We start from the raw sequence: 13,826 nt of genomic DNA, 5'->3' as shown, positions 1-13,826 counted from the left end.
AAGTCCAACGCTTCCTTATGGTCACCAGAACCGGTAACGAGGCACCGCGATGTTAATATTAAGATGTTACAAGTCGAATAACCATATAAAATGTTTAATACGTTTTAAGTGTACATTTTGCAAATTGACGATTCAATTTTAATCGCACGGATAAACGCCCGATTTTGAATATCGTGATATCTTCGACGATTCACAATGCGAGTTTAATAACGGCGGAAACATATTTATGGACGCTAATAAAAAGATTAATAAAATTTTCTACGTTAACTTTTTTTTTTTTTTTCTTCTGTCGCGTAAGTATGCACAAAGATATAATGATTCTGTGAACATACTGCTCGTAACAGAGGCCGGAAATTTAAAGTTGAATAGAAAATAAAATTATGTTCTACGCCATTGAATAAATTACTCAATGTGTTTCGGAGAATGGGAGGCTAAGAGTGTTCTACGGAAATCGCCGGACCAACGAATAACAACGAATCCGGTGTGCCCGGCGACTGCCGATCCCTGTGGGGCTAATTATGGAGGCAAGCTGTAATTAATCCGTTCCCGAATAGCGGCGCGCACCGTCCGGCTCATTGTCGGGATTCGTCGGGTTGTCCCTTCCCATCCCCTTGTCGCTTCTGTCTTCACGTGCACGCGCGTACTCTGAATCTTTTGTCGGTATGCGGCACATATGAAAGAGGGGCGGAGGAGGGAGGGAGGGGGGGGAGACCTCGGGGTAAAGAGGAGGGCGGAAAAGAGCGCGCGAGGAAAAAAAACTCACGCACTCGCGGGGCCCAAAGGGTGCTCCCGCCTTTTGATTCGAAACCGAGCCAGAGCTTGCTGAAAGAGGATGAATGGACGAGGGAGGACGTTTAGAAGCTGCTTTCTCTTTCTTTTTTATTTTTTTTTTCTTTTTTTTTCAACCTTCACCTCTATCCCCCGAACTTCTGTCCTCCCCTCGCTTCTCCGGGGACTTCCCTACTTCATCCGCGTATGAATCTCCTCGGTCCCTTTTGTGCACCGACGCTGGATCGGAAATTAGCTGCCTCCCAGCCATCGCTTTGTTTTCCCACCGCACAGACCCCGCCCCAAAAAACTACTTATTACGCTAATTATACGCGATGCCGTGCGCGTTTGACTCCCTTCCGCCGCCCACCCGCCGCTTATACCCCCGACGCGTATGTCGCGATCTTTTTGTTACGCGATGTGCCGCCCGGTCCCCGCGTGATTACCGCCAACTGTCGAACCGCGTGCCCGCTGTCGATTAAATCCGGTATTTAGGCAGCACGCTGGAAACACTATTGACTCACGGCCCTTTCTCTTCCGCCACATTCAAACGTAGCCGCACGAGGGTTCGCGAAGACGCTGCACGCGATGCACACCTGAAAGCAGAAATTCTCTTTTGACGAAAGTCGAAACGAAGAGAAAACGACATGTTGGACAAAACACTGTGTGTAGCGAAAAACGTGCTGCCAAACCTGATATTTTAAACGGAAAGTTGTAAAAAAAAAAAAAAAAAAATATGGTGTGTAACTATCGAAACGCATCTGTGAAGGAAAAAAAAATCTATTCAGCTTTTTTCTTTGCTGTCGCGTTATTTTATAGCATTTTGCATTTTTCAAAATTATTTTATACAAATACATGTAGCACCGTTACGTTCATTGTTCTGCTACGTATTCATCGTTCCCTTAAATTTCATACGCTTTGTTTCCTGCACCGTTGACGGCCTATCATTTCGTACAAAATTAATTTGCGCGTTGTTAACGGGGCATTACAAAATATGCCATAATACGTCCGGAGACTAATCGCAATCCAGCGGGTAATCGTCGTGATGAAGGGCTTGAGGGAGGACGAAAACGTCCGCTGCGCGCGACACCCCCGTAATTGCCGTGGCGGCATTAATTACTGTGTTTAGAGATAATTACGAACTGGCTCGCCCGCGTGCATTGTACCGCTCGTCATCGCTCATACCGCTCCGGCCTCATGCGCGTGAACGCGCGCTTATTTCGGCGAGAGAAGAGAGGCGAGGAGGCTGCAGGTACGCGATCGCGTGTGCGTCGGACACACGGGGTGCGTGCGCCCGGCCAGCGGATGTAAGCAAAGCCGCAGATGCAGTCTTTGTAATGCTAATGCCTAGTTTGCTAACAGCGCAACGCGTCACCCTTCTGTCCCGTATCGGGGTGAGATTAAATTCATGCCCTTGTTTCTCCCTTCGCACGTAACGCGGTATCTGTTTCTTTTCTCTTACGCTTGCTATTTCTCCGAAACAAATTCAATTGTAAGCTATATTTCTAATTAATCTCGCGATCGGCCGTGAAATTTCTACTCTAAGATTTGTTTGGCGGCGAGCGCGCGCTGCCTCGTCAAAATCGAGTGGCGCCCGTTTGCCGACGCGGCACCAAAGGGTGTTATATTAGAGAAAATATGAAACCGCTGGCCGCGATCGTTCGTCCTTGAAACGAGATCCCGCGGGAAGAGGCGGGCCACGCGGGGACTCCTTACGGTCCGTCCTGCGTTCTTCTTTAAATATTGACGGAATGAGATAAACGTATAAATTACCAGCCACCTCCAGAGGGCTGGATCCTCCGGCGGGCATCCTCCTATCTTACACGGACGTTGATTCGGGTTCGGTCCGGGCGCCAAAAAGGTGCCAAGATGCGCTGGTCTTGTTCACCTTTTTGATCCCCGGTGCTCGCGCGCTGCTCGTTGGCAAGCCGTTTCCTCGAAATCTGGTATCAATTACCTCGTGTAACGTACAAGCGGTAACCGCCGCTGGGACGATTATGAACACGTTAATGGTCTGCGTCCCGGGACGCCGGGCATGCCCGAGATACACGACAGACACCCACCGTGTAATTTGGCGTTATTTCACGTCTCTCGAACGTGCATATATTACATATCTATCGCGCTGTACCGTAACCATAGGAATCTTCACGATATCTTTACGACGGATTCTCGCTGCTTATGCTAAAGCGCTGGGGGTGAAAATTATTTTTTTATTCGCGCGTACTGGTGAACCTTTTTCCTATTATACGCCGACCTTGCGCGAGAGGCGATACTTATTTATGTTGCGCGTTATCCACGCACACAGTCGCGCTCTATCAATGCTACGCTTTCATAAATATATTATTACGTTTATTCCTACGTCTGTAAAGCCGGAGCGTTTTAAAATAGCAATCTACCGCGGTGTGCTCTCTCTCGGTTTTACGTAGTTTCCCATCGTGTTTATCCGAAATGCATCACGAAGTGTCAGAACATACGTCATATCGCGATCGACGTGTCGACGGGCAGATCGTGCGCATTCGTCAACTCGCCTCTCCTTCCCTACCGACAAACCGGGTTCAAGGTGCCTCGGGAGAAGGGCACCTCTAGGCTGAGAGGTCTGGAAGACGGCGAAGAATTTCGCATAGCAGGGTCCCGACACGGCGTGTCCGTCAGACGATGAGGTGCTAAGTACCCTCTGGCTGATGTTCGGTCAGCCGAGAAACTATTTCTGTTCCCGGTGGCAAAAAGGGACCGGTGGGACGCGCGTAACACACTCGGTCGTCCGCGGCGAGGAACGCGTGCGATTCGGCCGGCCAACAGGTGCTTTATACGCGGCTGTCCGTGCAAGAAGGATCGAGGAGAATTGTCCCCGGGGTCCCCGGCGTGACGTGAGCACCTTTCCGCACTCTTCGCGCGTATGCGTAGACACGCAGACCCGACCACGATGACCGGCCGACCGGCGAGAATCCACGCGTGTCTTCGGCCGTTTATTGAACGCGAAACACCTTTTGTCTTCCGCAGCGCCACGTTTGTCCGGCGTAATCGTCTTGGACAAAACAGTCCGGCAAGAAGTAACGGATTATATCTTTGAACGCAGTCATCGTGACTGTATGGAGAGTCTGACAATTCAAATGTCAAAAAATAGGAGTTTGATGCAGTTTATTAGTGTCTTCATATCGATAATAATTAGTCAGAAGAATCGTTTTCGAATTAATTTTATTTAAATGATATAAATATATTCAGCTATTAATGTAAAAATTTTTAAGTAATATTTCAGAGATAAATCTAACGGTCTTAATCGTTAAAAAAAAAAAAAACGTTAAAAAAAATATATTTAATAAGTTACTTTACTTCCTGGTTTATTCGTATGTAATATTTGCGCGGATAGAGCATTGTGCGTGCGAATCACGGATTATTTTAACGACGTTTTATCCATAAATCTGCGTTTCGACTGTATCCCTACTTCCGGCACGTTGATGCGGCAGCGGGAGCGTGTCGCGATGAGAGACTGGAGAGAAACAGAGAAAATAGACGGGGAACGAGCGAAATTGTCATGAGGATGTTGCCGTCGCTGAGGCGAGTCGGATTTAATCGAGGCGTACGCTATTACTCCCGCGTCGGGCTTGCTGGTACCAGGCGGACCTCCTCGCCAGGTGTGCAGAAATCACCGCAGCAACGACACGGTATGCACCAGCATCGCCGGTACCAGCAACGGCCGATGTCGGGAGTAGGAGCGGCTCGCTAACGACCCCGGGGAACACGAAGGTAAGACGGAAGGCGGGCGGGCGAGGGACCGCGGGTGGGTTAAACTCCGGGTTTAAATATCAATCAGCGAGCGAGCGAGAACGGCGAGGACGAACGATGGCGAGAGGAGAATCGACGCGGTTAGGAAAAGAGATGGATATGAAAGAAAGAGAGAGATGGGGAGACGACGGCCCTGGTGGTAACGTAGAACCGGTGTGCGACTCGTACGTCCGTGTGTCGGGGCACCTCTTCGCGGGTGTTTAATTAGCGGCTCGGCAAACCAGACGCCATATACTCAGAACTCAATCAGATCCCTTCATAAGCGCACCTCGGCTTGGCCCTCGTATGCATAATGTACCGCCGTGCGGCTGTTCCACGCGCGCGGCCGATGTCCCTTGTATCGAACTGACGGAGTCCCGAGGGAAGGGAACAGAGTGACAAAAGCTCGTAAAAGTAATTAAAAATTGTCCTCGTGGTATGTTAGGTACATCAGTAGCTACGATTTTAAGATACTTTGAGAATGAAATTAAAACGAATGGCTTTGCGAGTTTTATTTACAGATACTTAACAAATATTGCGGCATTTTTAATTTTTATTTTTATTACATATAATAAGAAAAAAAAATTATTAAAATTGTTATTGCTGATTTTACACAATTTAAGTGTATTCTACATATAATTCTATATATAAAAAATTGGAGATTAGATTTTTGCTAATAAAATATAATTTTTTTTTGTTTCAGATGAAAATCCAGAGGAAGAATTTCATCGAAGGAGCACCAGACTGACATTCTCGTTGAAGTGGCCAGGACTGAGAGGAGGAGGAGGGCCTAGGAAAGGCATCAGGCACCAGCGGAGCAACTTATAAGTAAGCATGAATTTTTTTAAATAAAATCTTTATTAAAAAATTACTTTTTTTATTAATTTTATTAACTAATATACTGACAATGTCTACATTAATGTATTTCATTTTATGTTACAGTCACCGGCAAAACTCATCAACTCCGCTGTCAGCAGATTGGTGAGTCGCAACATTTTTTTATTTTCGTAGTTTGTTATATCGGGTCTCTTAAAAAATAGAACGCATGTTGCTCGTGCATGGTTTCTTCTAGTTTTAATTCGAATTAGATATATTGTACATTTTTTTAGTCCTTTAATTATTATTAATATTTTAAAAATTAGAATTGCACGATCAACATGCAGAAAATGCAATTTACGGAGTCAGGTCTAAATATATTGCGCAGTGAATATATCTAAGGAGTACCGTTGCGTTGTTTTCACGCAGCTATATATACCGAGAAGACGAACGATGGTGCTCGCGGCTGTTTAATTAGCAGCTCGGCTAACCAGATGCCATTTACTCAGAACTCAATCAGATCCTTCATAAGTGCATCTCTCCGGTTCTCGTATGCATAATGCACGGACGCGCGAGAGTGGCCTGTTCGCAAGTCTCGAGATGAACAACGCGAGCGAAAGAGTAATTAAATTCTGGTATTGTGCTTCGAGATAATCGCATCCTTCAAACGAGGGTACGTTGAAAGTATGCTTAACGACGCGCGGTTTTAACGCCGATTATTATAATTAACGATCGCATCGAGTCATCTCTCAAAATTGCGCAAGATTCTTTTTTTTCTTTTTTTTTTTTATCTTTTCGGACGCTCTCATTACACTTATCGCGATTCGTGTCGAGAGACTCGCGCGCCCGTGCTTCTTTAAGATAATATTAATTATTAATTGCTCGCCAACCTCGGGATAGAACGTTTAGGCTCGATATTAACAATCCTTTTAAAAGCAGCCTGTGCACCTGCCGATCGAGTTCGCGCGTTCGCCGTTAAAGTCGAACCGCTCCGATTACGTCCGGCGAAAAAAAATCCGCAAACGGGCCGGCCGCGCGTTATTAGCGAGGAAACGGTCTACCACGGTGAAAATTCATTATTCCGAATGACCGCTGGAAACGATTTTATCGGAGATCGGCGGTTTCGGCTCTCGTAATTACCATTTCAAATGCTCACCTCTGCCCACCCGGGGCCAGGCGTTCGCTCTCGACGAGCGACTCTTCGTTCCCTTGCACCGGGTGGTCCGTTTGGGGTCCCGGGGAGGTAGTGGGCCAAGTGTGGGCTTTATTATTTAGTTTGCCTGTTTCGGTCTCTCATCTCCTCGCGCCCTACCGGCGATACTTCTCCCTCCAATCCCGGGAGATCCGTTTGCGCGTTCACGTCCGCGTCTATTCTCATTCTAATCAGCTCCGCCGCCTTTTCTTCGGGCTTAAGCCTTCGTTCCTTCGCGCCTCTCCCAGCCCGGACGGACCCTCCTTTTTCCCTTATTATTTTAGTACCTTCCTCTCGAGTCGTATCGAACGACTCCTCCGCAGAATCGTGCGGTACGCAAGACGCACATCGTTCTTATCCTTCTGGCCGGGCGTCAGTGCTCGACACCGCCAACGCGTGACAATAGGCAGTGGTGCTCACTGATTTCTAAAATTTCCCGCGCAATCTCGGACGTCCACTTTTCGCGGGCTATTCATCAGCAGACCCGGCGTTGTGTTTTTAATGCCCGCAATCGCGTTTAGACTGTACCTCCTTCGGTCGCGAAAGGTAAACGCGCCCAGGGTAATTTACATTCGCGCAGGCGTATCGGTGTGGAGAATTTATCACCGTTTTGGCAGCGGCACCCACGGATGCTAAATTAATTTCGCAGCTTTTTTAAATTATTACCGTCTACAAAGGATTTATCTCTCGGTCGCGCAGAAATAATTTACCCGTGTAACGAACTGAGTTTAGTCTTTTTTTTTTTCTCGTTTTTCGATAGCACGATATCGCGTTACGTGATGTCACACGACATCGAGCATAATTGATTGATTATGCGGGAATTAGTGAATTAAAAAATTTTTTTTTTTGTGTGTTTCGCATGTACAAAAAATTTGCCCGAAAATTTACGGCTATATTTCATTTAAGAGATCCGGCTTCTGTGTCTGTCGGGGAGAAAAAAAAAATCGAGTAGTCGAATTTGTAGCCCTAATACTGAAATCTATTCCTTGCACATAGTTCTGTCTGGTCGGCGGCGTGATTAGCATGCAGGTAGCCTCGATCTGATGACTATAGAGAGACGCCGAGGCGGTGACAGTCACACGCGAAAAATCGTAAAATGCGTATCAAATGAAAAATCCAGGAACGTGCCGAATAACAAGCGATAGCCACCTCGGCAACGCCTATAAATGGTTCTTCGGTTCTCGTCTGTCTTTCGCGAGACCTTTGTTTTTGCCGACACCAGATACTTGGAAGCGAGTCTTTACACCGCTGACCGTAGGATTTAATGACGTCTCTCTTCTCACCAGCTGTGATCTGCTTACAGATGTAATCCACATTTATTTACACGGAGAGACGTACCGCGACAATTTGACCGTAGATTACCGGCGTAGAAAGTAGCTCTTCAGAGACTGCGGGCACTCGAAAATTTTACACTCTCCTCCGTGATACATTAGCGCGCATATCGTTATTATTATCTTAGCTATAATACACCTATAAGAAACCATAATTATCGCGCCATTATCGTGGTACTAAAATACCAACGAGGGAAATAAAATGTAATACGCAGACGTCGTAAATACTTTTTCTCGCCGGGCTCTCGGGACCGCCATTATCGAACCGTTTATCGCGCGCATCCGGGTCGGCCGAGGAGCGCGAGGGCTCGTCACGCCAAAACGAATGGATAAATAGATCGGCAGGAGGACGCGGCGCGGTAATATACGAGCGTACGCATCCGAGAAGTACTTGGGAAGGAAGAGTCGTCGGCGGTGTATACGCGCACCGGGTATACATAACGTGGCACCGTTTGTGTGCCCAGTTAATTACTCGCGTAGTAAATTATCGGGTAATGAGGTGCCGGGTTCGAGCCCGGGGCCTTCTTCTCGTCTCCCCTCCGTCTCGGTCTTTCTCTTTCTCTCCGGATACTTCGCGAGGCACTGCCCTATCCCCCGCCGGACATCCACCGGTGGAAAGAGAGAGAACCAATAAATCCGCCAGGGCCTTAAGGAGGGATATTGTTAGTTGTAAGGTAAATCATCTCCGCGGCTCGAAAACGGCCTCCTCACCTCGCCGCGACCTCCTCTCCTCGCCTCGCGAGGCCTCGAGGAGACGTTTGTTACCTCGTGCACGCCGTTTCTGCACGATACTTTCTGCTCAGACATCGCCACTTCTGCCTCTCTCATCTTCTCGCCCACCCCGCCGCGTCCCCCGCATCTTTAGTACCATCGAGTCTTCCTCGTAGTCAGTCCAGTTAGCGTCAATATGCGGACACATAGCCTCGTCATTAGCGTCATCGGATCCCTGATGTCTGCACGAGTAATCCTTAGCGCGCCGGGCCGAGCCGCAGGATTCGATCGAAAGAAAATTAATTTTTCGAAACTTTCTCTTGTTTTAAAGAATTACGCAGATATTAAATAGAATATTACAAATAGAGTACTTTTCATAATACAGACGCGACGGCTAAGCGCAATAAATCATTTTTAGTCGCATTTATCGCCATTTATTCCACGCAGGCTTTAACGATCGAACACGAGAGTATTATTAACGATAGCAACAGAAACACAAATCAGTGATGTCATCATGAAAGTATTCAAACGCGAAAGAATTTTAAGACACCTTCCCAGGGGCTGCCGCGTTTCTTTTATTTTCTCATGCTCGGTTCATTTTCATATTGGAGATAGGGCTTCATTGCGAGTGTCATCACATTCCTAACGCCTGCACCGCCAACCTGTGCCAAGCGTGAAGTCATCCTCGGACCGTCAACGGTGCCTTATAGTTCATAGAACGCAACGGCGTAGCGTGACTGGCGCTTTATTCCGATTAACCACGGCAAATTATTCTTAAGCCGGCAGATATGTTGTAAAAATAATGAACACTTCCGGCCTCTTCCCTCTGACCCGACTTGTTACCGTCGATTTATCAAACCGACAAGGGAACCTAACAAACTGATCATCGTCACTTCTTCGTGGTACCCTCTCCCCTCCTCCCCCTTTCGTGGTCACTTAGTGTCACAACACGTGGACACACGGGGCCCGTCATTAGTGCCATCAGATCTGTAATGCTTGCACGACAAGTCCTTACCAACGCTTGTGTTCCACGAAGTCCTGTTACCGTTCTTGAAATAGAGATTCGAAACCTCTCTCTTATAATACGTACTCGCTCTTTCTCTTTCTCTCTATTATCGGCAAGTTATTTAATTTAATTTTATTTTTAATTTATACTCCAGAGATCCATAAGATATATCTTTATACGGAAGAAACTTGTTTTATAATTGCGCAATTTTTATTTAAACGCGTCGATACATTAAGCGTCGTTCAGTGGACGAAGGATTAGTAATTACTTACTAAATGCCATACTTTTGTCTCGATAACTATCTCGATTAGCAAAGTGTACCTCTGTAGGGAAAAAAAATGAAAAAAAAAAATTGAGGTAGCCAGCGTAACGAGCGAGGAAAATGATTGCTACGCGCTTGTAGGAAATATCATTGCCTCTCATCGAAATGCATTACTAGTCGTGCGTATAATACTGTGCGTAGTAATTAACCTTTCGCGATATCGCAACTTTCTTAGCCGCGGGTTTTTGTGATCGCATATATATTTTATGTATACTATCGGGTTTCTCATCCATTGTATGCTTCCTGCCACGCCTACGAGCCTTTCACTCAGGTATATTCGCTGCAGCTGTAATTAGATGACTTTATCAATACTCATTAGGACAGTCTCTCGCCGAACGACTTTATGACAATTCTTTTAAATTATGGACGCATCGTTTTTTTTTCCGGGTTATTTTTCTCTTTCGCCGCGCGTATCAGTCTGATAAAAATATCCTCGCGACGATATATTGTTCCGTTCAAAATCGTGTTAATAAAAAGTAGTATGCATTTAATATTTATCATAATGGGCGACGAGAAGTTACGTTCTGTTTAACAGTTCTGTTTAGACGAAACATTTTTTTTTTTTTTTTTTTTTTTTTGGCCCGAAAGTTAAATGCCTCTCTTACGCGAGTAAACAATAAACGTACAGATCGAGATCTGCCTCGTGGCAAAAGGAAACCAACTATCTTTCAAGGGGATACCTTACTAATGATTCGCTAGGACTTACCATCCTCTACGCGTGACGAAGTATCTATGCTCGCCACGCTCTTGTAGTAAGAAACAACTCCACTGCACCGGCAGTCATTAGCAACGCGATTGTGTTGCCTTCTGTTTAACGAGCACCCTCCGGAGCCCGCGACGACATTATTATTTGCAATAATTTATTGCATCCTGATCCACATAGATGTATATTGCTCTGTTCCGTTTTCCATCTTACGATTAATGTCAATCGCTTTTTATGCTGTCGTCACATTTGATTTACTGTAACATCTCGCAGTTAATGATTTCAAACATTTCTAACAAAATTTAATATCAATACCTATATATAATTTAACAGTCGATTAATTAAAAAAAAAAAGAAGTTGCATGATGAATTTCTTAAGTTAATAAAAAAAAAATATATATTTTTTTTTTCTTTTGCTCTGATTATAAATATTTCCAATCAATATGTAGAAGAGACATTATAGCCGCCGGTAATTAATTACTACGGTCGATCTTGATTTAGGCTTTCCTTATCGAGAAATGCCGTTATGCATCCGGTTACCAATGTCGAGTATCACAATAATCGGCACATCGATCAGGGCACACCGTTTTAATTAACCCACGCTAAATCAAATACAATCAGATTACCGTGCATATCTCTTCTATGCATAATTGGCAACATTTATTAGGAGCGTGCTCGCTTAAATCGTACGGCTGCGCTTTCACATACGCTTTAACGGGCGCGACAATAATTTTCTATTACGTTATTATCTATTAATTATAGCCGCATCACGTCTCTCATAAATTCATAACATGCCCGAATCGGAATTACGTAACGTGAAAATTACCAATTAATTTAACGTGGTATCTAAGAGATCGACTCGCGCATAAATGTCACGCTGATAGTGTCTCAACTATTTATTCCGTGAAATCATTTAGAATTTGATGAAAACTCGCCGAGGTGACGGCGGCGTAACGTTGAATTTAGATCGCTATCGAATATACATATATTCCCGCGAGGTGACCGGCGTAAATCACGAGGCGTTCGAACCGCCGTTAGTTCGCGGATCGCGGGGCCTCGTTTATCTATGTGCCCTCCCGCGCGTCAACGGCGCGGCATATCCAACGACATACGTAATAATGATCGGCGAAGCTGGCAATTACCCAGCGTCTCTCGTGGGTCCTCCCCTCCCCCTCCCCCTCTCCGAATTGTCATTCAGCTCGTGAGCGTAGATGCCCGTTGTTCAACCGCGGGGCTGACTGGAATATTATATGATCCTCGTAACAAAAGTGTGCCCGTCTCGAGGCCTCCGCTGATCGCTGACCGTTCGGCCCGCTCGCTCGTTGCTCATCGCTCGGGCGCGAGCCGACACTCGGAGAAGCGCGAAATACGCCTCGAAAACGTGGTCTACGGTCGTCGGGTGTTCTAGCCGGAGTTGTTGTTCGCGCGAGCCTCGACCGGGCCTCGGGAAGAGAGCCAATGGGAATTGTGCTTTGCCTACTAGTGGCCGACGTTATGGATTTTTTTTCGACTTGGCGAGTCTGGCATCCATGGGAACTCTTCGTGATGCGCCGCTCGTGAGGCCGTTCTCACCGACGCGCGTCGCTCTCTTTTCCTTGGTTCACGTCGCATACTATTTTTCGATCGTTTTCGAGCCGCGCTCGGCGAGAAGGTGGCCAGCGGCCGTCTCCCGTCGTAAAGTCGTTTCCACCAGATTGCACGCGGAGGGGAAAGGCTTTCGATATTTCTGCTTTCTTTTCCGTTCTTTACTAGTTCGTTTCTTAGCCGTCTTCTGCGATGCCGAAGCATCTCTCGCGGAATGCAAATGTCTTCCCACGCCATAAATTATTCTCACTGTCTTGCCAGCTATGCTTTTCAACGGTATGCGCACTTGTACACGATCTTCGCTCGAACGTGCGCGTCATACCGTAGCCGCGAAATATCATTCTTCGTTCGCTAAAATTGGTCAATCCCAAAACGTGCAAATACACGACGAGGAACATAAATTGTTTGTCAACGCACTAGAGCGATCTTTAATTCGAACGTTTAGATGACCTGAATACAAGCTCGGCTCGGGGATCTAAAATTCTTTTGAAGCGCTCCGCGAATAATCCGAAATAGCGAATCTCACCGTTGAGCGGTCCCAAAAAAAGCGTGGTATCGGCTGAGAATGTAAATCGTTCTTAAACTGACGGCGCATAACGAATACAAATTCTCGCGTAACCGCTCGCGTGCGTACGCTCCATGACGGCATTTACGGGCGTAGAAGAGGTGGTGCCTTTGAGATTCGTGCGTTAAGCTCGCGCTGCGTTTCGTTGCGTTGCGTTACCCCGCCGCAGCGCACTGCCGTCCCGAAACTCAAGTGCTGTCGGAGGCTTTATGATCGCGAGAGGGCCGGCCCGCGACTTGACTATCGTAAAAGTCATCGCGATCGATGGGCAAAAAGCTGTTCGGCGGATGATCCGGCCGCGGTGCATCGCGCTGCATTTAGCCGTCACGGGAATGCCCATCATAAAAACGACGATGGCCGCGCGGCATGAGGATATCGCCGTTCTTCGTCGGCGGCCTATAAAATTCAGAAGACTGAATGTAGATTTCAGGGCGGTGTATCGTTTGACCGTCTTGCACTCGCCCCGGTCTTTCGCGCGGCCACGCGGCAGTTAAAGTGCGGCGCAGATGTAACGACGAGGAATATTGCCGCGTTCCAACCGTTCGGTGTGCCGCTGAGATTCGTACCGACAGTTCGCACGTACTCGAACAATCGCCGCGAAGTACAATAATTACAACGGCCTTGCGGTAGTCGCTTCTTTCGCTTTCTCTCTTTCGTTCTCTCTTGAGTCCCCCTGCCATTTTGAATGCGCCCTGATGCGACAGTGGCGAACAAAGAATCCTAAGTCTCAATTACCGAACGGATTAAACTCCCGTCGCGTCAGATTCATCGACGTTCGTTGCGTTCGTCCCGTCTCGAATTTAAAAGTAAAATGCACGAGAAGTCGAATTATCTGTAATTTCTAAGACACGCTTTTACTTCATTTATTTAATCGACGCTGTCTATTCCAAGATTCTCTCGACGCTATTAATAAAAGGCGCGATTGTGCAAAAGATATTCGTGACCGTCTGATATGAGAAATAAAAAAAAAATATCGGGCAATTGTTGAACAGTTTTAATATCATTTTATGACTTCCATACGTAATCGTTGAACTGGAGGAATCATCTACCATTATGCTTAATTTAT

General features: G+C 46.5%; 1 protein-coding gene across 3 annotated transcripts in view; it reads left to right on the top strand.

Annotated features, from left to right (window-relative positions):
• Window positions 1-13,826, top strand: part of Zfh2 (Zn finger homeodomain 2) — a 326,804-nt gene that overhangs the window by 20,915 nt on the left and 292,063 nt on the right. For all 3 annotated transcript variants that reach the window (XM_070668235.1, XM_070668244.1, XM_070668243.1), the window contains exons 2-3: window positions 5,234-5,358; window positions 5,473-5,511. The gene's annotated coding sequence lies outside the window, so the exon portion shown is untranslated. The remainder of the gene's footprint in view (window positions 1-5,233; window positions 5,359-5,472; window positions 5,512-13,826) is intronic.

Source organism: Cardiocondyla obscurior, linkage group LG17, assembly GCF_019399895.1.
Source record: "Cardiocondyla obscurior isolate alpha-2009 linkage group LG17, Cobs3.1, whole genome shotgun sequence".
Lineage (NCBI taxonomy): Eukaryota > Metazoa > Arthropoda > Insecta > Hymenoptera > Formicidae > Cardiocondyla > Cardiocondyla obscurior.
This window is presented reverse-complemented; position numbering and strand designations above follow the sequence as displayed.